We start from the raw sequence: 24,100 nt of genomic DNA, 5'->3' as shown, positions 1-24,100 counted from the left end.
TGCTGGAAGAGAAGCCTGTTGCCAGTGCACATTTAGCTTTGCAAGACAGTTTGTAGGGCTCAGTACCCAGGTAGGTATTTCTGTGCCACTGTTTAACGCCTCTCAGAGTACAAGACTGTGTACATCCACATCCAGCTTCTTTTCCCTGTTCTCAACCTTGCCAAATACCCAATACCCTTACCCGGTAACCACTGCACTGGTTACTGAGGTAACTTACCCAGGGCAAGTGAGGTGCTGAGAAAGGATGTTTGGGGTTGCAGTAACATACCCTGTGTCACCCAGGAGTTCCTTAGTTTTTTAAACCCAGGGTATGACCAGTTAAACAGTGCTCGTGTTTTTGCAAAGAGTGTGAAGTTAACACCTGAAGGGCAAAGGGTTTGGCTGCATCTGGAAGTCAGGAGTTAAGGGTCTCGGAACACACTTAGTTCCTTAAAAATGCACTGTGCAGAGAACAAAGGTCTCATGTTTGGTATGGATGAGGGCTGTTTGAAGACTTATCACTTGGCTGCAGAGAGTAAGGGCCAAACACAGCAGCATGTGCCAGATCTGCCAGTGCTTCTTTCCTGTATGTCACAAGTCCTCTGGCAATGCATTTTTTGCTGTGTTAGACTTCTGCTTATCGAGGTTTTACTAATAAGCTGTATTGGTTTGGTTTTTCCATCACTCCCCTTTTTTCCCCTCTAGCCACCTCTATTTTCAACCATATTGTGAGAGAGATTACAGGCATGCTGTAGGGCTGAGAGAGCAGTAGCTCACTCCCTGGAAGTGCATGTCCCAGGGCTTGACAGTCCCTGTCAGGCTGCTGCAGTAATGAAACTGCCCCTTTCTGTCTCATCTTTATTTTGCATGGTCACAAATACAAAAATATACCACTGGTTGGAGTTGCAAGCAGTTGCAAAAATTACTTTCTAACGTGTCAGCCTTTTCTATTAATTGCTCTTCCCTCATGGAGGTGGCAGCAATTGCAAGAAAAAGCCCTTCTGTTCCCCACCTTCACACAAATAAATCGATCAAGCTCAATCTTTGATGCTGCTTTTAGTTGCTTCACTCTGAATCAGTCCAGCAATGGTTTTCTTCAATGATGCAGAAGCGTGGGGACAGAGGAGCATGCTGATGGAGCTAGTGCAAGACCCAGTTGCTTGTCTCTCTAAAAATACTAGAAAAAATTTCCCCCTCCTGGTCCCCACTGCAAAGCCTTGTTCTGTCCTGATGTTTGAAGCTTTTGATGGGCATCTCTGGTTATATCAGAGAACATTCCTTCCTCTACAGCACAACCTCCCATCATGAAAATATGCCAAGCACTGTGAGACTGGCTACTCGTGAAGCACTTCCACCAGTTTCTCAAGGCTCCTTGCAGATCGGTTCTGTGGAGACATTAACCAGAGTACTGTCTCCTGTTTGGGATACTACACATGGAGGGGTGTGGAGCAAGAAGCAGAAAGAGTGAACAGAGAAGTCTAGAAAAAGCACCCTATAAAGGAAGGATTAAAACGGTAGAGGTGGCTCAGCCTAGAGAAGAGAGTGACAAAGGTGTTTGAAAGCATTTTGTGATGCTGCAAAAAGATTCATAGGGCTGGGACAAGAAAGAAAAATGTTACACCAAAGCAGGGGAAGCTTAGGCTGGACATGAGGAAAAGATTTTTAATGGACTTACTGTAGTCCTATAGTAAGTAATCTGATTTATTCTTAAATTCCTCCATAACTCTATAGGCAGACCTCTGGCACGGGTATAAATATTAGGGAGAGGGGATAATGAATCAGGAGGTGACTTCTTTAGGTTCCTCCAAGTCCTGATTTGTGTGGTGCCACAGCTGTGAACTCAACTGCTGTAGGAGGGAAGCATGACCACAGACTTTGTGGGTTTGGCATGCAGTATTGTGTGACCTGTGAGGTGTGAGAAAACACTGAGAACTCATTTTCCCTAAACATTTTGTTGGCTTCAACAAGGGCAACTGGCAGTGCTTTCAAAACCATTTACTTTTTGGAAACAAATATATGGAAGGAAGGGTTTGAATTCCCCAGTTGACTCCTCGTTCATGCTTGTTCCAAGATGAGTGCTGTAATGAATAACTACATCAGCCATCCACCCAAATAAACATGTTCATTAGCAGAGGCTCTAAATAAGATGTTAGTGGAAACTGCTCTGATGTTCGGAGTGTTGAAAGGGGTAGAGTTTTCTGTGCTAGTTAAAAAACTAGAAATTCCTCCTTAGGAAAAAAGAGACTGTAATTTATCATATTGACACCAGTATAGTAATTCTCTCTTTATTCCCAGTGCAATGGTTCTTGGGTAAGACAGATTGCTATCCACACTGATACTATCTATCACTTAACCCTTGTTTTATATCTTAATGGAAGTGACAGAGGTGGCCCATTGGTGGGAGCTTTGAGTAGGTATGAGATTGGTGATGAAATATGATGATAGATTAGTGTAAATGAAACCAAGGTCTTGCTAGCAGTTTTCAAAGTTTCTGATTTGACTTTCAGCAATTTTTTTTCAAAACTGGAATAATAATGTGGGTTTTCTGAAAGCAGCCATGTGTGTTCAAGTTAGAGCAGAACAGTGAGCGCTTTCATGCAGCTGAGACTCACGGTCAGGCAGGTGCCTGCAGTCAGTGGGATTTCCTGTATGGCTGAGGATTCCCACCTGGTGGTTAAGATATCAGATCTAGGAATGTGGTTTATTCATATCCCAAAATGGTAACCTTGCAGTCCATACTACCTGGGGTGATGTAGGGCTCCTCGAAGATTGAAAAGCCCGGTCCTGCAGTCTTGGGTTCTAGGAGAAGGTTGCAAGTGCGTATCTGACACTGTGGACAAATGTGGTTCTGGTTCGGTGCTGTACACTGGTTCTTCCAGGCGTATCACAGGGTCCTTTTCTTCAAACAGTTCCACTAAAATTAGTTACTAAGAAACAAAGATGCTATTCATTAGATGTAAAGATAATTGCCACAGATGCCAGGTTCCTACCACTTTGTCATTTTCTGCTTGTTTTGCATTTATGCTAATGCTTTCTGGATAGGCGAAACCGTATTTCTTGTAAATCAGGATAGCTCCTATTTACATGCAATTTTAAACAGGAAGTGATGTTTAGAAATTTGGAGGACGTGACTGAATCTAGGATAACATGGTGTTTATCATCAGGGAAGCTGAGGGGAATTTTCTGGCCTCACTAAGGATGTTATTTTTTAACACCGGTGCAGTACCATCTATTCTGATAGACTTGAGTTTTGATTTATATGTGTGTAAATGAAACTAGCACCAGGCTAATCTCCTCTGTGAGCCCTTTGGAATTAAGAATTAAGTTATGCATAGGCTATATGAGGATAAAAAGGAGACAGAATATTATTAGCCTGAGTTATCTCCTCGCATGGTGAAGCAATACAACGAAGGAAATGTTCTCTGTCAGCTATAGTGAATCTTCCGGCTGAACACATCAATCTGTTTTGCAGCCAAGATAAGCAGTCTTCTGTGCTCACTCCAGAGGGGGAAACCTGAGATGCCTCTGAGGCCTGTATTTTTAAAGACATCTACTTTTTATTTGTCCTCTGTTTAAAAACCTGCCCAAATAATTCCCAGTTCTGGGGGACATCCAGGGCCCATAACAGCAGTAAAACATTTCCAAGGGACAGCCCTGCTTGTTTGAACAGGTATTCGGAGCTGCCTGAGTTCGATGAAAGGTGTGAGGATCAGTAAAACAGCTTCAGGATGTCTAATAATTAGTTCAGTAATTGGAGCTTTATAAAAATAGAAGAACAATAGAGAGGATGGCAAAATGTAGCAATACTCACCCACTCTTGGATTTATTTTAAGCTCCTCTCTGATGACCTGTGGTATTGTGTATATTAGCTTCTCTGGGCGGGAGCAGTGTGAAACTCATTTTGTTGATTGATAGGAATTAAACCCTAGGGCTCCACTTTCTGTTACATGATCCTAACACAAAAAACAAACAAAAAAAAAGCTTTTGGGGATAATTTTTTTTTCTGGAGGCTATTGTAGATCTACAAAAATAACTGCGTATTTTAAAAATAACACCAGGGACTTCATACTATTTTTAATAACTAAATATCTAATGCCATCTATAAGATAATTATTCCACCATACACTTGTATCAAAATGCCACAGTAAAAATGAAGTGAAGCTGGTGAGGCCAATGGGGGTTTAGTATTTTTTTTAGATATTTCTTTTTTTTTTTTAAATGAAAAGTGTATTTTGGAGAAAACAGCTCATTAGGACTATATAACTCACATGAATACTAATGAATTTAAGAGCCCTTTACCACTCAATAAACAGTTCAGATCCAGCCACCATTTTACGTGGTATTACAGAATCACAGAATCCCAAGGGTTGGAAGGGACCTCAAAAGATCATCTAGTCCAACTCCACTGCAAGAGCAGGGTAACCTAGAGTACATCACACAGGAACTTGTCCAGGCGGGCCTTGAATATCTCCAACGTAGGAGACTCCACAACCCCCCTGGGCAACCTGTTCCAGTGCTCTGTCACTCTTACAGTAAAGAAGTTCTTCCTGATGTTAAAGTGGAACCTCCTATGCTCCAGTTTACACCCATTGCCCCTTGTCCTATCACTGAATATCGCTGAAAAAAGCCTAGCTCCATCATCCTGACACCCACCCTTTACATATGTGTAAACACTGATGAGGTCACCCCTGAGACTCCTCTTCTCCAAGCTAAAGAGACCCAGCTCCCTCAGCCTCTCCTCAGAAGGGAGGTGTTCCACTCCCTTCATCATCTTTGTGGCTCTGCGCTGGACTCTTTCAAGCAATTCCCTGTCCTTCTTGAACTGAGGGGCCCAGAACTGGATGCAATATTCCAGATGTGGCCTCACCAAGGCAGAGTAGAGGGGGAGGAGAACTTCTCTTGCCCTACTAACCACACTCTTTCTAATGCACCCTAGGATGCCATTTCCTTCTTGGCCACAAGGGCACATTGCTGGCTCATGGTCATCCTCCTATCCATCAGGACCCCCAGATCCCTTTCCCCTTCACTACTTTCCAGCAGGTCAGCCATGATGCTATTATCTGTCAAGGACTGGGGCAGTTATGTAGAAAAAGTTGGTGGCTTCACCTTGTCCTGCTAAAGGGTATCTGACCACATCACTGTTTTGCTTACTATATCCCTCTACTGAACACCTCAGCACCAAGTTATGTGTTCACCTCTTGTGGAGATCAGCTCTTCAAAAGAGGGTCTCTGATTTTCCTCCAGCTGTGGTAACAATCTGGTAACAATCTGTTGAGACATTTCATTCCTGGATAAGTGGACAGTGGTTATAATTGACTTTGAAATTCTGCAGTAAGTGTCTACAGCTGCCAACCCTGCAAGCTCCCGTTTACCAGAAGCTGCTAGAAAATGTGGACTTCCCAGAAGTACAGAGGGAGCAGAGAGAGCCATCAGAGCCTTGGGAGCAGGAGTCATGAGCAAAGATTGATGGTGTTGGGGATGCTTATGTTAATAAGATAGGGAAAGAAAAAAGTTACGTGATTACAATCCAGTATGCAAGACTGAGCTAAAGGAAGCAATTTGGTCTCAGTGTACATGGCAAATGGGACAAAAAGAAAAGGCTTGAAATCATAAAGTGAAAAAATGAAGCAGGTTTCTGTAGCATTTCAATCTTGGAGATGCTGTTAGGAGATGTATCAGGAATGAGTCAGGTATTGTCGCATTTGTCTTGCAGCAGAGGGCTGAAAACAAGCCTCTTCAGCTCTTGCAGCAGTTTTGTATAAATGTTTGGTTTGTTTGGGTCTTTTTTCAATAGGTGCAATTTCTCATGTTTGTTTATTTTTAGTCCCTGGATTTTTTTTTTTTTTAATTAGCCCAAACCTAAGGTAAATGGGGGCTTTCCAGTTTCCAAAGTACTTCCTGCTTTCATTCCCTGTTGCTCTTTTCCTGGACAGTGTATGGACCAATCTTACACAGCTCTGGACCTAAAGCAAATGTCCTCTAGTCCTCTCCCCTCCACAGGAGCTGTGAGCTCCCTCAGACTGGTTCCAGCTGAGTTGGCTGCTGTTCTGCCTTCCAGTTGGATAACAGTACAAGGTTTTTCAGACTGGTTTTGTGATGAAAAGCACAAATAGCATGATACAGCTTTGTAGTTAATGGACTGTGAATTGTACAGCTCATGTAGCCTTTTTCTTCTAAAGACTAATGAAAGGCAGGGTAAGCTGGGCTCTGCACATCAGCTCTACTAGTGATCATCAATATATTTTACTTGGTCTAGCAGAAGTATTTCTCATCTCTCTATTGTAAAATGGAGGCAAATGAGAGTAATGTAATATTAATATCGAGACAAACTCATAAGCAGATTTGATTGTCTTGTTTCAGAACCTGAGTTCAGGGACTCAAATAAACAAATGAAATGAAGGTTGATGTCATTTCAAGACTGAATTCTTTGAAAGAAATTCCTTAAAGGACATAAAATACTTTGCAAATCCCTTTGTAGGTTGTTTGTCTTGTATTCAAAAATATCTGCACCATTTTTAGGAGACCTGAAAATCTGTTACTGTTTTTTTTTTCACACTGACTTCTTCAATATTCCTATATTCTTAAGTAGCAGCTTGCTCCATTTTATTATCTATTAATTGTATTGCAATAAATAAGTGAAATTACTGATTGCCTCATGCAGAGAAACTAGGATTTCAACTTGACATTGTGTTTTTAAGCATTCTATTCAACACTGAATATCTGCTTAATTTTAGAATATAAATGCAGTTGAAAATGGTTAATATGAAGGAATCCCTCATTTATTGTGTCTGAATTGTTTCCAAGGCAATTGTTCTTTTCTGCTGGGAAGAAGAGGTGGTCCAGTTTTCTCTTACTGCCAACCATGCAGACTCATGCTGAGATTTCAAAGTCATATTGGGTTCTTTCTGGTTCATCTAACATCTCTAATATAAAGATTCTAAAGTGGGTTACTCATTTGAAGATTTAGGATTGCAGAGGTAGCCCTACAAGCCAAGTTTTATGCACAAAGAAAATGCACAGGTCTGGAAGAGAAGCTTCTTTTTCCAGTACCGTGCTACTTTTCCAGCCCAGTGAGAGCTCAGTCATGCCTTCTTCAGTGGAGTCAGCGGAAAGGGCTCAACAGGGAGGACAGAAGCCATGAAATAAAAGGTCACTGTTTTACTCTGTGCTCTTCCCAGCCAGCAAATCAAGTGTCTGTACCCAGTTCAGGTCCAGCACCTTTTGGTTTCACTGGTTTGGCCTTTCTTACTCCAGCCCTGCCCTACTGTAGCAGCTGCAGGCTGTTCTTCCTCATCACAGGGAGTGCAGTCAGACTGCAAGTTCAGAGCAGCCAGAAGGATAGCAGCCAATGGGAGTCTCTCTCCACAGCTCCCATTTTCCCAGGTACACTGTACAGAAAATAGACAACAGGCTACTGCTGTTGGGCCGTGGTTTCACAGCATCACTGCACTTGACTTCTCTCTTTCTCAGTGAGACAGGAGGGACCAGAGGGCTCCTAAAACCCTCTGAACAGAGGTAGAGATTCCTGTGTCAGTGTTTCCCAGCAAAGGCATGGTCAAAGGGGCTGACCTGGAATCAGCAGCCTCCTTTAGGTATGGTGACCCCATGCAGCGGCATCACATGAGCCTCCTCAAAGTGTCCTGTGATATTGGTGGCACAGGGGTCTGAGCTTTGCTGAGTCACTGAGAAAACCCCAGCTGTCTTCATGGGGAAGCCTCAGCTGCTGCTCGGCTCCCTGAGAAAGCTAGGTGATGCTGATCTCTGGCTTTCAAACATAGGATGAGTGCTTGCCCTGTGCAGCCACTCCCTGTGTCACTATTTCTGTTAGTAATGTTGTGGGTAGTGTCTGACTGCATTTCCAACAGAGGGCTAGGGCTTGGAGAGATTCTGCTCGGATTTCTCCAAATCTGGAGCAAACAGCAAAACATGCCTCCTTCCCATGCACATCACCACTCACAAGACTGTGAAAATGCAGGAGCCACTGTGACCAAGTGACACCCAATGGCGCCAGCAGGATCTGGAGCCTGATCCCATCCCCTGACCTGTCTCACGTAGAGCTGCACTGCTGCATTCTGCTTTTTGAGCTCCGTCCAAACCCTCAGTCTGGGGATTAGATCAGCATTGTTCCTCCTTGCTAAATAGCTTTTGCATGTTGATTGTACCAGGATCTGCTGCCTGGGAGAAGGAGGTGAGGTGATGGAGAAACAGCAAAAACTTGTAAACTAGGATATATCCTGTACCCGTTCAGGGTGAGGGAGCTAGCAGGCAACACAGTCTGCTGTAAATTTTATGTAGAGCATCATTTTCTCCATCCTCTTCCTCAGTGGCTCTTGACAAGTGGTTTCTGAGTCTCTGCAGCACACTTTGCTGTTCTGCCCTCTCAATCCTTTACTATGCATGTGCTGATTAAAGCTGCTGCATGCCCCTTGTGGGCTTTTTAACCATCAGATCTGTCACTCCATAGTACTCTAAGAGGTCCAGCAGTGACTGGAGACTTCCGTGGAGAAGGCAGGTTTGCACTAATGTCAGTGGTAATTCAGAAGAGCTAAAATTAGCAAACAGAGACCTTTTGTGGGAGCAGCCCACTGGCAGCAGAGCTGGCACCAGCCACGTGCGGTTCCCTCCTTGAAGCTGTCAGCAGCTGTCAGCAGAATATGCAGCAGTTCAGCCAATCCTAACTTTTATTTTTGGTGATCTCTTTCCTACAGTTTTTGCAGAGGCTGTAAAATGTTTTTTGTCTCATTCCAGCAAGGGTGCTTGTGTTCCTCATCAGTAACTCCAGTATGTGCTACATCCTTTTCATTCTTAGATATTATTATAATTTGGAAACGTATTATGCCGCTCTCTTCATGGATGTCATTAGAAGCAGGAAAACAACTGCTGTGCTTTGCAGTCTGCTTTGTAATGGGAATATTGTTGAAGGTATCTTAATGGCAGTGGAAAGCTATTTTAAGCTCCTGTGGAGAATGGATGATACTTTTACTGTGTGCCAGTATAGAGCAAATAATGGGAGACACAGAAGTGGGGTCATCTCAGTCTAGACTGCTTGGTACCTATCCTCACTAGATGGATGCAGGTGTAGATGCTGCTTCAAAGTCTGTATTTGCCAGTGCACAGCTTGGGTAAGACTGAAGATGTGTTTTCAGGAATATAGTTCTAGCCTTGTCTCCAAATGATAAAAATCTTACACAACTGTTCTGTCAGTCACTGTTTAAACCCAATCTGTTAGAGAAGATTCTCAAGAATATTAAATTTCTACATATTTAATGAGAATAGACAGCTGTGTCAAAGTGTGTCCGCAGAGAGGGAAAGGTGGTCTGAACTCATCCCTTCTTGGAGACTGGAGATAGAGGTGGTATCTCCAGAACATATAAGAGGCAATTTCTTTATTAGAGAATCAATGTGCAAACCACTACCAAGGGTTCCTCAGTTCCCATGCTCATAAAAGTGTGTGATAGTTTATGGTATTAGAAAATTGGATCATACTAAAATAGAACAATGACCAATTCATGGTAACATATGGTATTGAGCAAGCTGATGCTCTCATAGTATGGAAAGTATGGGTTGGGACTGGCAAGATTTGTCTTAGAGGTTGGGATGCTCAATTCCCTGCTGTTTGCAAAGGGAGTTGGTATCCAAGTTTGGTAAGCAGTTGTAAATCTCATCAATGGTTTCTCCTCATTTTCCACAAGGTGATGCTAACCAAGTCAGTCTGTGGTATTTTATGTTTTCCTTGTGGATCCTGGCACTGCTGCAGAGCTCCCTGTGGATCCTGTAACACTGTGCAGCAAAATATAATTGTAACTATGAGGCTGTTGGGCTACGTATAGTACGGGAGAGAGAGAGAGAGATACCTTAACACAAAAAGAAAATCATAAATAAGAAAAATATTTCTAGAATCTCTCCTTCTCCCCAAGAAAAGGCAGAAAAGTGTAACTCAAGCATGCTTTTGGCTCAGCAGATACTGTCTGGTCTGCAACGTGTGCCACAGTGTACTTTTCTACTATTAACAAGAGAGCATTGATTTCCCTGCCTGCGTACACAGGACTTTATTTTATGTCTAAGTTTCAAGAGTCTCTGAAGAACTTTCCAGTGATGTAATATTTGAGAAAATTCCTTTGTGGTACTTCACCAAAAAATCAAAGCCCCAGAAGCTTTCCCTTGCCTTGTAACAGCATTCAGTGAAATATCCTGCACCTCTTCCACGTATCCCTGCCACAGTGCGAACAAGAGAAAGTAGGAACTTGCTGCAGGATCAGTGCAATATTTACAATGGACATCTTTTCTGAATGGTCCTTTCGGTTGAAGTCATTGAATAGAAATTGTAGTACAGCATTGGCTTTGTAAAATAATTGCCCCTCTCTCTAAAATATGTAATAGCAGCAGCAGTTCATCTCCAGCCAAATTCAGACTGCTTTCATATGCCTTTTCTGTGCACTACTCAGTGTGTATGTGATGTTCATATGATGTAGCTCTCCTCTATCACCCTGTTTCCCATGGGAAAACACGAAGAAATAGCAATCTCTAATACCTATGCAGTGATATTAGCACTTAGTCTTTCACTAGAAGTATGAGTTAAGTTTGCTTCTTTATTTGAGCATCTGGAAAACCAGGTGCTTCTGCTATTGATGTTGTCATTGAGGATCAAATAAATGCCACTTTTTGAAATTTAGTTTAAAAGAATTATTCATTAAAATTTTTTGGTTGGTAAAATTCAACACTTCTTCCTCCCCCAGTCCTAAACCAGGGTCAAGCATCCAAGCAATTATTAAATGTGTCTTCTGGGACTCAGCAGTTGATCACCCTAGAGGCCAAAGTCCTCTGCTAATGCAGCTATGCAAATTTTTCCTTCCATTGTTTTTCTGTTGTGAGTCAGTCCTAATTGGGGACTAAAATTGTGTTTCCTTTTCAATAGCCTCAGCAGCTCTGCTTGTGTCTTTTCAGGTCTTTGTAGATGGAGCCTAAAGTTTAATTTAGGTCACATTTGCACTAAGGTAGGTGCCATTCTGGAACATCAGGGGAGACACACAGTCAGAGCTTCCTGAATTTTAGTTCTAGACACAACACTGAGTTCTCTTCTCTGTTAGTTTAACAGTATAACCTGAATCTGCCAGTCTGTACAGAAGACACCTCACAAAGGTTTGTTAAACCAAATTAGCTGATCTTTTTCATTTTGAAGATAGAATACCCTAACTGGTTTTAGTAGTTACGCTGCATGAAGCTGAAATACAGGCTTCTTTAATTAGGGATTAGATTAGACCCCTTATTTCAGGGAAACAAGAAGGTCCTTAAAGTTGCATTTCCCCATACTGAACTGGGAGCACTGGGTAAAAAATTGGCCATGTGCCACAATGACACCTTCTGTCACCTCTATAGAAAATGCACTTTACAAAAGTATCTCACTGTTTTGCCATGGAGTAGGTCTAGGAATTAGAAGAATTTATAGAAGAATTGTAATTCCAAAACACAATAAAAATAAAAAGCAGGTACCTGTTAAAATAGTGGGTGATCTTACGCATAGGAAGAATGATTGAAAATGCTGCCTTGTTACTAAACTTAATCTAAGAATCGGATAGGCGATATGTTTGTTTTTCTTTAGACCTCTTTTTCCTTCATTCTCTGGACAGAACTAAACTCTTACAACACTGATTAATCACATCCAGTTTTGTGGTTATGTCCCCTTATTTCTCCATTCTTCTATTCCTACAACATTTGTAATTTAGCTCGGAAAATGCGTCTGCAGAAGCAAACATCTCTGGGATCACAGATTAATTTAGATTTTGCTTCTCACTGGAGATTTGTGGGAAGGAGCTGTGATTCCATTCCAAAATCTAATTAAAAAGCAGGTACATAGCAAAGTAGCGAACAATCTTACCCATAGGAAGAATGTCTGGAAGCTCTGCTTTGTTAATGAACTGTTAGACTAGGAATCAAATATGCAAGCAGTATGTGCAGGATTTTTTGGGTTTCTTTCTTCTCCATTAACAAAGCAGAGCTCAACTATTATATCATTCCACACTTACCAGGCTTACTGGAAATCTCAATTTCTCCTTAATTTCCAGAACAGCCACCCCAGTGATTTTGCGGTGTGAGATGGTATATGGTAGGTGACAGAAAAATAGGGTCAGCTTAAAAGCCTAAACCTTTCTGGGTTTCCTGGGATTTTCATTTAGGAACGAATTCTGTAGGACACTTCATCTCTGTAGTTTTATGGACTGTTAAATTGCATCTGTGGTATATTAGCATCGGCAGTATTTTTCTGGTGACTTGTGGGGCACTATGAATTATATGAAAAAGGCATACAATTTTGTTAGGTAAAATCAGCTCAGTACCTTTGAGAAAGAAGCCACTTGAGGGTCTGCCTGCTCTAACTTTGACACTAGGTTTACAAATTTTTGCCTTAGTGAATAAGATGCTTATTGTCCTAATGTTAAAATATATATTTCATACTTTCCCAGTGTCACGTGGGAAATTAAAGTAGACATGTTTGAATAAAGCACAGAAAGTGGAGCAGCATAAATCAAATAAATGTATCAGATACAGTACCAGTGCAAAGATATTTTGATCTCCAAATCTAGGCTTTTAAAATTGGTGACAAGTCAGTATTTCCAGAAGCTGAAGTTCATCTTGCCAATATTGTGCCCAGTTTGCCCACTTAGAAGTAATTGACTTATAATAGTTTTTTACAAATGAAAACACATTTTTACCTTTTTTTGTGGGAGGACACAAATGCATAGAACTTTAACTGTGTTCGTGCTGCCTTGAAAAGATGCCAAAAATCAGATGTGTAATTAGGGATTCTGTTAAAAGTTTAATTCCTGCACCTGTGAACATTTTTTGGCATGCAGCTTTTTAAGTCCTTGCTTTTCTTCTCATATTTCTCATTTTCTCTGGCAAAGAATTAAGTTCCTTTTCAAAGGAAATTGTCAAAGATCTTCTGGGGTGTATTTTGTTCTTTGTCTAAGTCCTATACAAAAGGGCAGATCCCTCTGCTTTTGTTGTTGAGTGAAATATTCTAGAACATAATATTAAACCTTGTTTTATATAACACCTGGTTAATTCATGGCAACACTCTTTAAGATCCTTCAGGATGAAAGATGATACAAGTTATGACAGCATTCCTACAATGTAGGTTTGTTTTTCCAAACCTAAAATTAATGTAAGACACTCTTTATGTTTTGCAGCATATAGGTTCAAATATTGGTCAAATTCTAATAAAGCTAATGATAAACAATGGGCAGAGAGAAAAGCAAAGAAGTCATATCTCCAGATAACGTAACAGAAATCTTTTTGTTTGATTGTGAAGTAGTTATAAACAAGTGAATATATCTGGTAATTTTATGAGTGGGTCTGGATTGATTTATCAAACCATTGATTCTTCTTACCTTTGATAGGCACCTCCTGTGAAAATCACAGGATTGGTTCTTCCAGGCTCACAGCTGGCTTCAGCAGAGTCTGAACACACTGGAAATACATATCTGTTCTGCAAACAGAATCAAGCAAGAAATGTATCTCAAATTAGCGGGCTACAGAAGATCTGTCTAGGCAGCTCTTCACCAAGCCTAGGACTTTTCCACAACTCTCTTACATCCTTCGGCACAACAAAGATATTTCCTTGAGTGAATTGGCAGGGGTGTAATGAGGAAATCATCAAGGTTGAAACATGCATTCACTAATTATCTGTTCTTATTTGTAAATCAAAGGAGGATATCAATACTTTTTTAGGCTAATCCATTAATTTGCTAAAATAAACATGGAAATTTATGTAAGAAGGCAACGGAAGTAGTAAAAGGTCTGCCTGGCCTGAAGGCTTATACTTCTCATGTCCTTTTCTTAATTCTTGTTTAAGTACTGTTATCCTCCTCCAGAAAAGCAGTCAAGTGCATACATAAGTTCATCTATGTCCAGCAAGTATAAACACGCACCATCATAATTGCTTAATCAAGCTCCCTATATTGTGAGGCACAACCGCACATGCAGGAACCAGATGGAAGATATTTTTATCAGACAGACATTAGAGTTAAAGAAGCATGGTCATTGAACATCCTGTTCTTTAAAAACCCATCAGGATACAACTGCATCTATGCAGCATCCCCACAGTGTGATTATTTGGGCAGCAACAGGTGTCATAAACTCAGACCCACCTCTATTTCCAGTATCACCTCTATTTCCAGATACCAACAACCTGTGTGACCTTGCTTGATGGACACACATTAATGATTTTAGGAGAGCTTATATCCATGAGGATTGAAGCAGTTTTCATGTTTGGAATCAGTAATTACAAAAAATGCAGGAATAGTCAGTTCTTTTTAGCTACTAGTTTTATGGGTGATTTTATCATTGAAGTACTATGAATCGGTAGGTACAGCCTCAATCTCATAAGAGACCATTGTAGTACTTTTGTTATTTTCAAGCAGTAGGAAACTGTCAAAGACTTGTTTAAGCTATGTTTTCTATGCTGTGTATGAAGCATGTCATAGCAACAGAGTTTTTAATCTATTTTCCTTAGGTTTATATTATAAAGCACCTAAAATTATGGGTTAGGCTAGTGCTTCTGTGGGTTCTACATCAAATCCAAAATTATTGTGGTTTTACAGTCTCTTCCACTAGAAGTTTCTAGTACTAGTTGTCTGATTATGTTTTTATCAATGCTTTTGTTCCACATATTAGAAAAAAGGAGCAAAATTCGTGATTATAATTGAAGGTGTATGTATTTGGCCTGGTACTTGCCTGGTCCGAACTGGCTGCCTGAATTGTACAGCATGGTCATCAAAATGGGAAGAGCTTATGTGAATAATTCAGGGCATTGACAAGCATCTGCAGGTTTGTTGGCAAAACTAACAGCAATGAAACAGTTAAGAATTGTGGTATTTTAGCAGTCAGAATTGGCTTTTTAGTTAACACCCCCATAAGATGGAGGGTGCAAGTTCACCATTCTACTACTCTCATTGTTTCTTTCCACTGGCTGCAGACTCAGCAAGGCAAATGTGCATTAGTTTATATTGTCAAGGCTATCTTTGCAAGCAGATGGGCTGGAAATCTAATTAAAAAAACCAAAAGCTTTGATTCTGGGAAAAAATAGCAAAATCTGTGGGACAACCCTAAATCCTCTGAATAAAGTGGATGTTCTATGTCAATGTGGTTCTATTGTTCCACTTTATAAATAAAATATAAAGGGCTCTGCTTTCACATAGACCCATAAATGTGCTCATTTATGAGTTTAATAAAGCATGTGTATTCAGTACAATTAGATAAGCATATGTATAGAGCAATAAATGCTCCCTATATAAAATCAGCACACATGTAACAGAGAATATAGCCTAGCATTGATAAATAAGCACATGCTTAGATTATTAAGTGTTCTCTCTTAAACTTTTGTGAATTAACCAGTTTGTGTTAGTGTGCAAATGTGCACAGTTTGCAGTTTGTAGTTCTCCCACAATTATGTATCCTACCTGTGTCTGAAAATGTAGTAAATATATTGGAGGAATACATTTCCCTCAGTAGGAAAAGCACAGTAACACTCATTTTAAACATGTTAGAAAATGGAGCTGGAGTTGAACTGTAACACAGAAACACAAGAAGAAGAAGACAAGTGACCCAACTAGGTTCACCTGACTTTCAGTCTCATCCCCTGGACTGCAGTCCTTCAGTCAGATGTACGAAAGGAATAAATTGTGAAACTATAATTGAAAGGAAAACACATTTATTTGTGTTATCTCAGTGTCAGGGAGATATACTTAGTAGGCATTTCTTATACTGGGTGATGGTTCTTGTGTGAGGCTAGAGGTTTACAGAGCAGCTGTGAAATGCTGTGTTTCTCACCCGTTGTTGTCTAGGGGGATGTTGACTATGGTGGTTCAACCTGTGACAGAAGCCCACTGCTTTAGGCCCATTTCTACACAGGATGTGATACTACATTAGTTTAACTCACTCCATGAATCTGTGCTGTGATTTTTATGGGCTGGCTGATATCTTCAATTAATTTTAAGTGTTTTCTGACTTGCAGATTCCTATCACGCCTATCCTGCCATACATTAATTTGTCAATATAATTTCCAGGTTTGGCAGCAGGAAAAGCACCACCTGGGGTATGCAGGCCCTGAGATCAATAGCATTACGCATGTTCAGATGTAGCACTTGTAGATGGACTTGCTTGTGAAGTCTTATTGTGCTTTTGATAGACAAGCAATATAGCTAATAGGGGAAAGGTATTGAAACAAGGCGATTATTTTTCAGAGCATTTATCTGAACCTGCTTTAGTTGATGAAAACAATTGCTCTGGGTTTTTCCTATCAATGATGACTGATGGGAAGAGGTACTGATGGAGAGCTAAAATTATTGGTGGTGAATGAATTGTGATGAAAATTCAGGGTCATAAGACAAAAAACATTAAAACAGTGTTGGCATGACAGCAATATGTGAGTTCCTGTAAGTATGGGAAAGTGCCTTAGCATGATGGACTTTAAAACTGAGGGGATGGCACACGGTCGTCTAGCATTCTCAGACTCCTACAAAGGTGAAAGTATCTGAGGCTGGAGAAGTACCTGAAATGCTTTCAGGAAGACAGACAGCTTGTTAGCTCAAGAGACTCAGTCAAGATCTGAATGGTTATTGCCAGGTTTTGGTTGCATTATTTGACTGTTGTATTCATCTTTGTTTTCCAGAAGATTTTTGGATCCAGCTTTCTCACTCTGGGCATCAACAGTGTCTTTTGGGTCTTCTATTCCATTTGAAATACCAAGTTATTGTCTTGTTTGTGCTCTGTCAGCATCAGTGATTTTGATCTATTACAGCTTTATGTCTCCATACAGATATAGGGGTACCTGAAATGCAGCAGCTTCATTGACAAGGCTAAGTCCTTCTTGCTAGAGAAAGAGGATCTGAATATAGGAGACAGACTGAAAGAAAATTGCACATGAGCTAGATGTTTTGAATATGGATTGTGAATAGCACATCAGTATCCACTGTCTCTTCAGGACTCAGTAAAAAGAACTTTTTCTCCCCTCAGTGGCATCAGGGTGTTTATTTAAAGAACAAATAAAGTCTGCTGTGTAAAGGAATATGGAAAATTGATTTTAAGATTGTATCTTACAACATAGGTTGATTCTGTAGCTTCAGAGCAATCCCTTGTGGATGTAGTGCCACAAGCAGTCTTCACCCATCCTGGCATGGAAGGAAGTATCTATCTGATAAGTGAACTATTTTGAGTAGATCATTGTGCCTAAAAGACCTGCTTTGTTTATGTATGGGTGGAGCTCAAAAAAACCCAAGTGCCACTGATTTATTAGTCATGGTCAGCCCTCATTGTCCAACCTTTGGAATACTAAGGCGTCAGTACATATAAGGCATCAATACAATATAAATTGTATACTTCTAAAGAGAGCTCAAAATCTCACTGAAGTCTCACTCTCAGCATAAACAGACTCATTGCAAGGACCACAGAGTGTTTCTGGGATGTAGCACTCAACCTCTCCTCCTAAAAAGATGCACGTAAACCCAGTGTGTGCCCTTACATAGAATCATAGAACCATAGAAAAGTTATGGTTGGAAAGGACCTTAAGATCATCTAGTTCCAACCCCCCTGCCATGGGCAGGGACACCTCACACCAAACCATGTGTAGACTCTGTCCAAAACCTTGTAAGCCTCAAAGAATGGTTATATCATTTCTGCTTAGGAGATAAAAAGTGCAAAGCAAATCTGATGTTGAACTCTGCACTGCAGAAGGGCAGAAGCTAAGTTACTTATTTGTGGAAGAATCTGCTGTTTTGAAGTGCAGATTTTTCAATGAGAAAAAATCCAAAAGCATTAGAAATTTCTCACAAAAAATAGCTCTAATACATTAGGTCAATCATTATATTTTGTTTTGATGAAATTCAAATTTTTGGTTTTTTTTTTATGTTGCCTGGTAAAAAAAAAATCCAAGAAACAAACAAAAACCCCAAACAAAACCAAACAAACAAAAAACCCAAGAAGAAATGAAATGAAAAAAGCCATTTCATCTGAAAAGGCTTAAACAGAATATTTTGCTGCTATAAAAGCCTTTTTTTCAGTTTTTAATTCAGTACACACTCATGAGAACCTGCACTTATTATGAAACATCTTATTTTGAATTAATATGTAATTTCTCATCTTCTCCCCTTAGTTCCTTATTTTAATTACAGCTTCTCTGTAAATGTATGTACCTTGCTCTCCCCTACTGCCAGGAGCAGCATATGAGAACTGATGAGTGCTTACTGCAAGCAATGTCAATACTACTTTGAAAAAGTGATTTTAGCATCTTTAAAGAGTATTTTTTCCAATGCTCATCTGTGAGCCAAACAGCCCTGCATCAGATGTGCTAGTTCTAGAGTGCTTATGCCTGTTTACATCAGGACTGGATTTGGCATTGTGTCTGCCTCTGGACATATACTGGATTTCACCAGGTGCTGCTGTCTACTGTCTAAACTTATATTAATCATTCTTTGCATGAGCTGAACATGTTTGCAGGTTTATTTATGCTATAAAATGTCTTTGCACTATGAGCAACTCTGGCTCTCACAAGGCATTTCAATGAAATGTATGTATTTGCAATCTGGAGACTTTCCATTCTAAGGTGACACTGTTTTACTATGATGACCGGAATTCCAGGAGCTGTTTACTCTGCTCCACTCTCTCATTTGTTAAGTCACTGATGCCTTGAACTGATAAATCAGGATCCCAGGTCTAAGAGCCCCAGACAGTCATTGCCCAGATGAAGTATCCTTTTCCTTATGTGAAAATCTGTCAAGTCTTGACTGTAGACTAAACTTTGTAGTGACTGAATGTAAAATGGACTTCATGGTCTCCTTGCTTGAAATACCAAAAAATGCTTAATGGGCAGGCAAAAAGAGACATTTATTTTTTAAATCCTACTAGTTTGACTGTGCTAAGCATAGCTGTATGTATTTATTTCTCACCTGGAATCCAATGGATTTAAATCTCCAAATGCTCAATAACCTCTGCTCGTCCAAACTTTTTTCAGAGTGGTGTGTTTATATTTCAACACAACTCTAATATTTATTTTTTCCAGGAAATGTCAATAACATATAATTTTCATTTAGTAAAGCTTTTTTGGTTTTGTTTCTGCTAAATCATCTCAAATAGAAGACTTTAAATGCTCAAGAGAGAGTTGAATGGTACTTACTGTTCAAATGTTTCTTTGTTGTAGTAACAAATCTTTAAATGTAGCCCTGCTCCCACAAAAACAAAGCCCTGATTAATTTCATACTTATCTCAACAGCTGTGTGAAGAAAGACCTGCCAGATATTGATCCAAATATAGTACATGTGCAACAATAAAAGGGGAAGAGGGCAAATGGGTTTATATGAAGACATCATTTACCAGCAGAAACTTAATAGGAATGTGAAAAATTATAATATTCACTCTCCAGATTTGGCTTTAACAGCTGCAATCATGCATTCTTGGACACAGCTGTGTTTTATATCTTTGCTATTTGAATGAAGACAGGAAACTTCTCAAATAGTGTTTATTTGCTCAATTAAATAGGAGAGTGAATGCCTGCAGAGCTTTGCGTCCCATTTCTGGCCTGGGGTGTAATGGTGTCGATCAAGATTTTTACCTAGGTACAAGACAGCACAACACAACTCTGCTGTATCCCGAGAGAGATACCATATGGGACTTACACCTCTCACAACTCTCAGGAGTTCACAGGATCACGCTTACATATTGGGAAAAGGTTCTTACACATAGCTGATGTCTGAGTTCTTCCTAGCTTACATCACTTTACAGCAGAATTGCTTTGATTTCAGAGCCATTATTCTTAGGGGTAAAAATTGAACACCAAAATAAGTTACTTGCTTGAGAACAGCAGGAGCACCAATTCTGGCACCAGTTAGATTCTGCGAAGATGTTTGGGTTTTTTTCTCTCTTTGTGTTCCCTCCTGTTGACATGGGGCCAGGGGCGGGGGTTGAATGTGGACATTGTGCAGCCCACACATCTGAATTCTTGTGCCATTCGCAATCACACCTCTTGTCCCCTAAGAGCAGTAGCTGGAAACCAGAGACAGGAGGTTTGTCTCTGTCCAGACCTCGCCGGCTCCAAGTCTTTTTACAATGTCCCTGAATTTTCTCTTGATTGCTGCTTTATGTCCAGATCCAGCCAATGTGAAACTGGCTTTGATTTCTTTCTTTCTCTTCTTAAAAAGAGAAGTGAGAATGAGTGATTCCTTTTCAGCGCTGAAAGAGAAGAAACAAATTTAGGTCACAGTAAGGAAGAAAGGATTCATTGGAAATAGAGGCTGGATGACTGTTTCTCCTCTAATTATGAAAAAGCATTGTGAAACCAAGTTAGAAAATGTAAGAAGGAAAATTCAGGGTGAAGTCTGTCTACTTACAGTCTTTTAGGTAGCTGAAGCTTTCTGGTGGGAGCATTCTGTGAGTTGCTATTCCAGAGTAATGGTGCTCTTGGGATGCAAATCACTAACTTATACCAGCATGTAATGGAGATGTGAGGATGAGCAGTCACAAGTGTCCTAGGATCTTTGAGAAGACAAACTGCCTCCTCGTGCTTAACAGTCACAGTCATTAGTGAATATGGGTGACAACTCAGACTGTTGGTGTCAAAGGGACACACCTGGTAATTGATAATAAGGAAAGGACATATTGCTGAGAAGTATTAAATGGAGTAAAATATTTTATCAAATAATGCTGCATCAGGAGGGCTTGACAAACATGCTAGAATGGACTTTAGCTGGTCCTCTAAACGTATTGGAATGTATATTAGGAATGTAGATGGCTATTTCTATTGACAAGGTGATCTTCAGGCTCAACATGGGAACCAAAATAACTCAGTCAGTAAATGCTGATTATAAACCTCCATGTCTAGCTTCATTTTCAAGCTGAGTAAACAAACCACAGACAAGATAAACAAAAAATTTGCAACTGATCAAAAATATTAACACGTAAGTTACTGAAGTGATCCTTGATACGCCTTGATATGGAAACTAGGCAGCTGAGTTAGTTTAGTCTCAGTATGAAATGAAGCCTTTGAGATAAGAGTCTGTGCTTGGAGGCTTTCATACACCCACTTTTCTCCTCTTCCTTTTCAACCATCAGCTTGTGAACCATCTGACTGACTCCAGCCACATTTGTCAAAGGAATGGTGATCTCAAAAATAATTAAGTTCCTGCAGATTTTTTGCTTACAAACTGATGCTCATAGAGCTACTTGTTATGCTGAGTGTGTCTCTTGGCAAGGTTATGCTGACCCACCATAAAGGAGATCTTGCTCTCACTCTTAACAAATCATATTTAAAATGAGATGCTGTACATATCAGAGCTGTGCTTTTAGTGGTCCAACAGGTATGCTAAATATGCTTGTCATTAACTCATGAATGCAAAATGGGAGTGGAAGTATGCTATTTCAGCTAATCAAGTGCTAAAGCTTCCAAATGCCAGAAGCTCTGGCCAAACCATAAGGATGAAAAATACACATAATCAATGATAGGTATTTGAAAGATTAATCAGAAAGCATGAAGTCCTTATACTCATTTGGTACCCAGCAAGCCAGCCTTTGCCAAGGAAAATACAATTTAGAATGTGCCTGAATTAAAGAGGAAATTTGAGAAAATAAGGCTATGAAAGTATCCTAGAAACCAAAATAGAGGCATTTATTTTGATAAAATTATCACATCTGTTTCTGAGTTTTGATTTTATGCTTCTTTAAAAAAATCCACATTGTAAGTATTGTTGTCACAAATATTCGAGGGTATTTTTGTTGAAGTTAGAAGCTGGTCTTTGTCTTTGCTTAAAAACAGTGTAGCAAGTGAAATGACATATCACGTAAGAAACATTTTCTGCTGACCATTGCAAATTTAGTCCAGATGAGCCCAGCCAAAAGGCTGATGGATTGTCTAAATACCTTGCTCTGAGTGTTTTCTCCAGTTTCTGATCAAATATCAATACCGGAAAAAATTAAGTACCATAATCATCATTAATTGCCATCCTAAAATGATTACTTTTGCATAATAGATATGTGGATTGATGTAGCATCTGGGGAGCCAGGGACAAGGCATGTCTCGCCCGGAAAGTGTGGAGGAAGCTTGATTGCTACTGATGCTGTTCTTGATCAATTGCTAAACTGGGAAGGGTTTGAGTTGTTGCGTTTAAACAGTACATTTAATAAGCATGGCTAGATTATTCAAAAGGAACCTAAGTTCATTCCTCAGTACATGTTGAGGTAACTGAAGAACAATGAGTGACTAAGATGACAAATCTTCGCAGATTGCTCTGATTCATTAGAGTTTATGAGTGCTTCATTATGTGTACACACAGCCAACTTCTTCAGGACCCTATCGATAGCTGTAGTATTTAGATATTACAACTTAAACGTGCAGCTTTTTTAGTTGTATTTTAATTTTGTTTGGGTTTTGGGGTTTTTTTGAACTAAATTGCCTGTGAGGTGTCCCCACATTTTTGTAAGCTTTTCATACTTCCATAGGTGTGTTCAGCTTTGCAGACTGTTATTACTCATTATTTTAAATTCTTTGGATTTTCACATCTAATTTCCTGAAGAGTATTTTGTGTGTGTGTCTGTGTTTGTTCTAAACAGCTGAATACTGTAATATGAATGTAAGTACCTGGAAACCTCCACCAAGGCAGGCTCCTTAGACGAATGTAGCATGGCAGATGGTCCCTGCCCTGAGGAGTTTAAAATCTAAATAATTGTCTTCTCACTCTCTTCTTTCTCTGAGGTATTAGTACCTGATTAGTATCCAGCTGCCTGCTTGTACAGTGTAAGTGCTCTCAAAGTCACTCCTCTCCACAGCATGCAAGCAGAAATAATGAGCAGACAGCTTTCTGGCTCAGAACAGTTTAAACACTGTTAAATAATAGTTTTCAACAAGCAGGTTTAGAAATCAGGTGTTAATTTTCTGCAAAGAGTCAGAGAAGGATGTGTGGAATTATCACTGTGACAGGGAGATCATATTCTGTAAATGAGACTACAGGCCCAGAGGTCTTGTTACAGGTTACTACCATTCATCTCATTAAAGAAAAAAAATTGCAAGCAGAGCCATTTCTGCAAGATTGTGAGCAAGGTTCTTGAAACAGAGCTAGAGTTGCTCAAAATGATAAATACCATCCATTTGTACCTTGTCGTCACTATAATTGAAAAGGGGTACCCATCTTTTCACTTTTTTCTTACAGAAACTTACATGCCTATGTGACCAATCAAGTAGGGAAATCTCTGTAATTAAGAGCATTCTATTGAGTTTTGTATTATTAGTGAAATAGTTGTTACTTGTTGATGTGTTTTGAGCCTAAGAAATCTATGATTATTCTCCTTTCTTTCCTCCTTCTCCATCCCTGCATCCTATCAGTTTCATATTTGAAGGTAATAAATTTTTTGAAAATTTGGTCTAGTTACAAGGAGGGTGGATAGTGTTGGTAGGGAATGAGTGCTTATTGCCTCTTCCAGGACAAGAATCAGGAAGCATCTTGACCCCTACCCATGGGCTGATGTCCCAGCCTGGCCTGCACGGTCAGTGGCTGTTCTATATCCTCAGAAAAAGTTGAGGAATCATTACCTGTATTTCTTCCACTGAAAACACACTGTGAAGTCTCCAAAAACCTGAAAGCAGGGTTTAGGGTGTTGTAGAGCATTTTTTCATACAGGCATGCTTAGGCTTGGTGTGCTGATGGGAACAGGCGGCAGTACTGTCTACTCCCTCCAGTGCTTCTCTGCACCTCCAGGGTCCAGAGAGGCAGATTGGTCCAGTCATGGTGGTATGTAATTGTGGGTATCAAAATGATATCCCACTGTCTATACTCCAAAGCTGGGGCTGCGGCAGGGTCTGATTTTGAGACTGTCTGGATCTAGGACTTTAGTTCAGGTTCATGAATGGAAGACTTCAGTCCATCAGGACATACCTGTTCTGCTTAGTGAAGCAGGTTTTTCTGCTATTCATAAGTATTAAACCTTGTTGTTTTAGGTCAGATTTGGTAAGTTGTCAGGTTGGCAGCAGCTGTGGGGAGTTGGAATAACAGTGATTGGTGACTTGGCAGAAGTTACTGAAGACCCTATAAAGCCTTCAAGAAAAAAAACAAAACACAAATCCCCTTCTATTCATTCATCCCTTTCT

The 24,100-nt window shown here is 40.0% G+C and overlaps 1 protein-coding gene across 1 annotated transcript in view; it reads left to right on the top strand.

The window, feature by feature from the left end:
• The window catches only part of KALRN (kalirin RhoGEF kinase), a 513,548-nt gene that overhangs the window by 180,285 nt on the left and 309,163 nt on the right, over positions 1–24,100 (top strand). The gene's annotated exons all lie outside the window — the stretch shown is intronic.

This window comes from Melopsittacus undulatus, chromosome 4, assembly GCF_012275295.1.
Source record: "Melopsittacus undulatus isolate bMelUnd1 chromosome 4, bMelUnd1.mat.Z, whole genome shotgun sequence".
Classification (NCBI taxonomy): Eukaryota; Metazoa; Chordata; class Aves; order Psittaciformes; family Psittaculidae; genus Melopsittacus; species Melopsittacus undulatus.
This window is presented reverse-complemented; position numbering and strand designations above follow the sequence as displayed.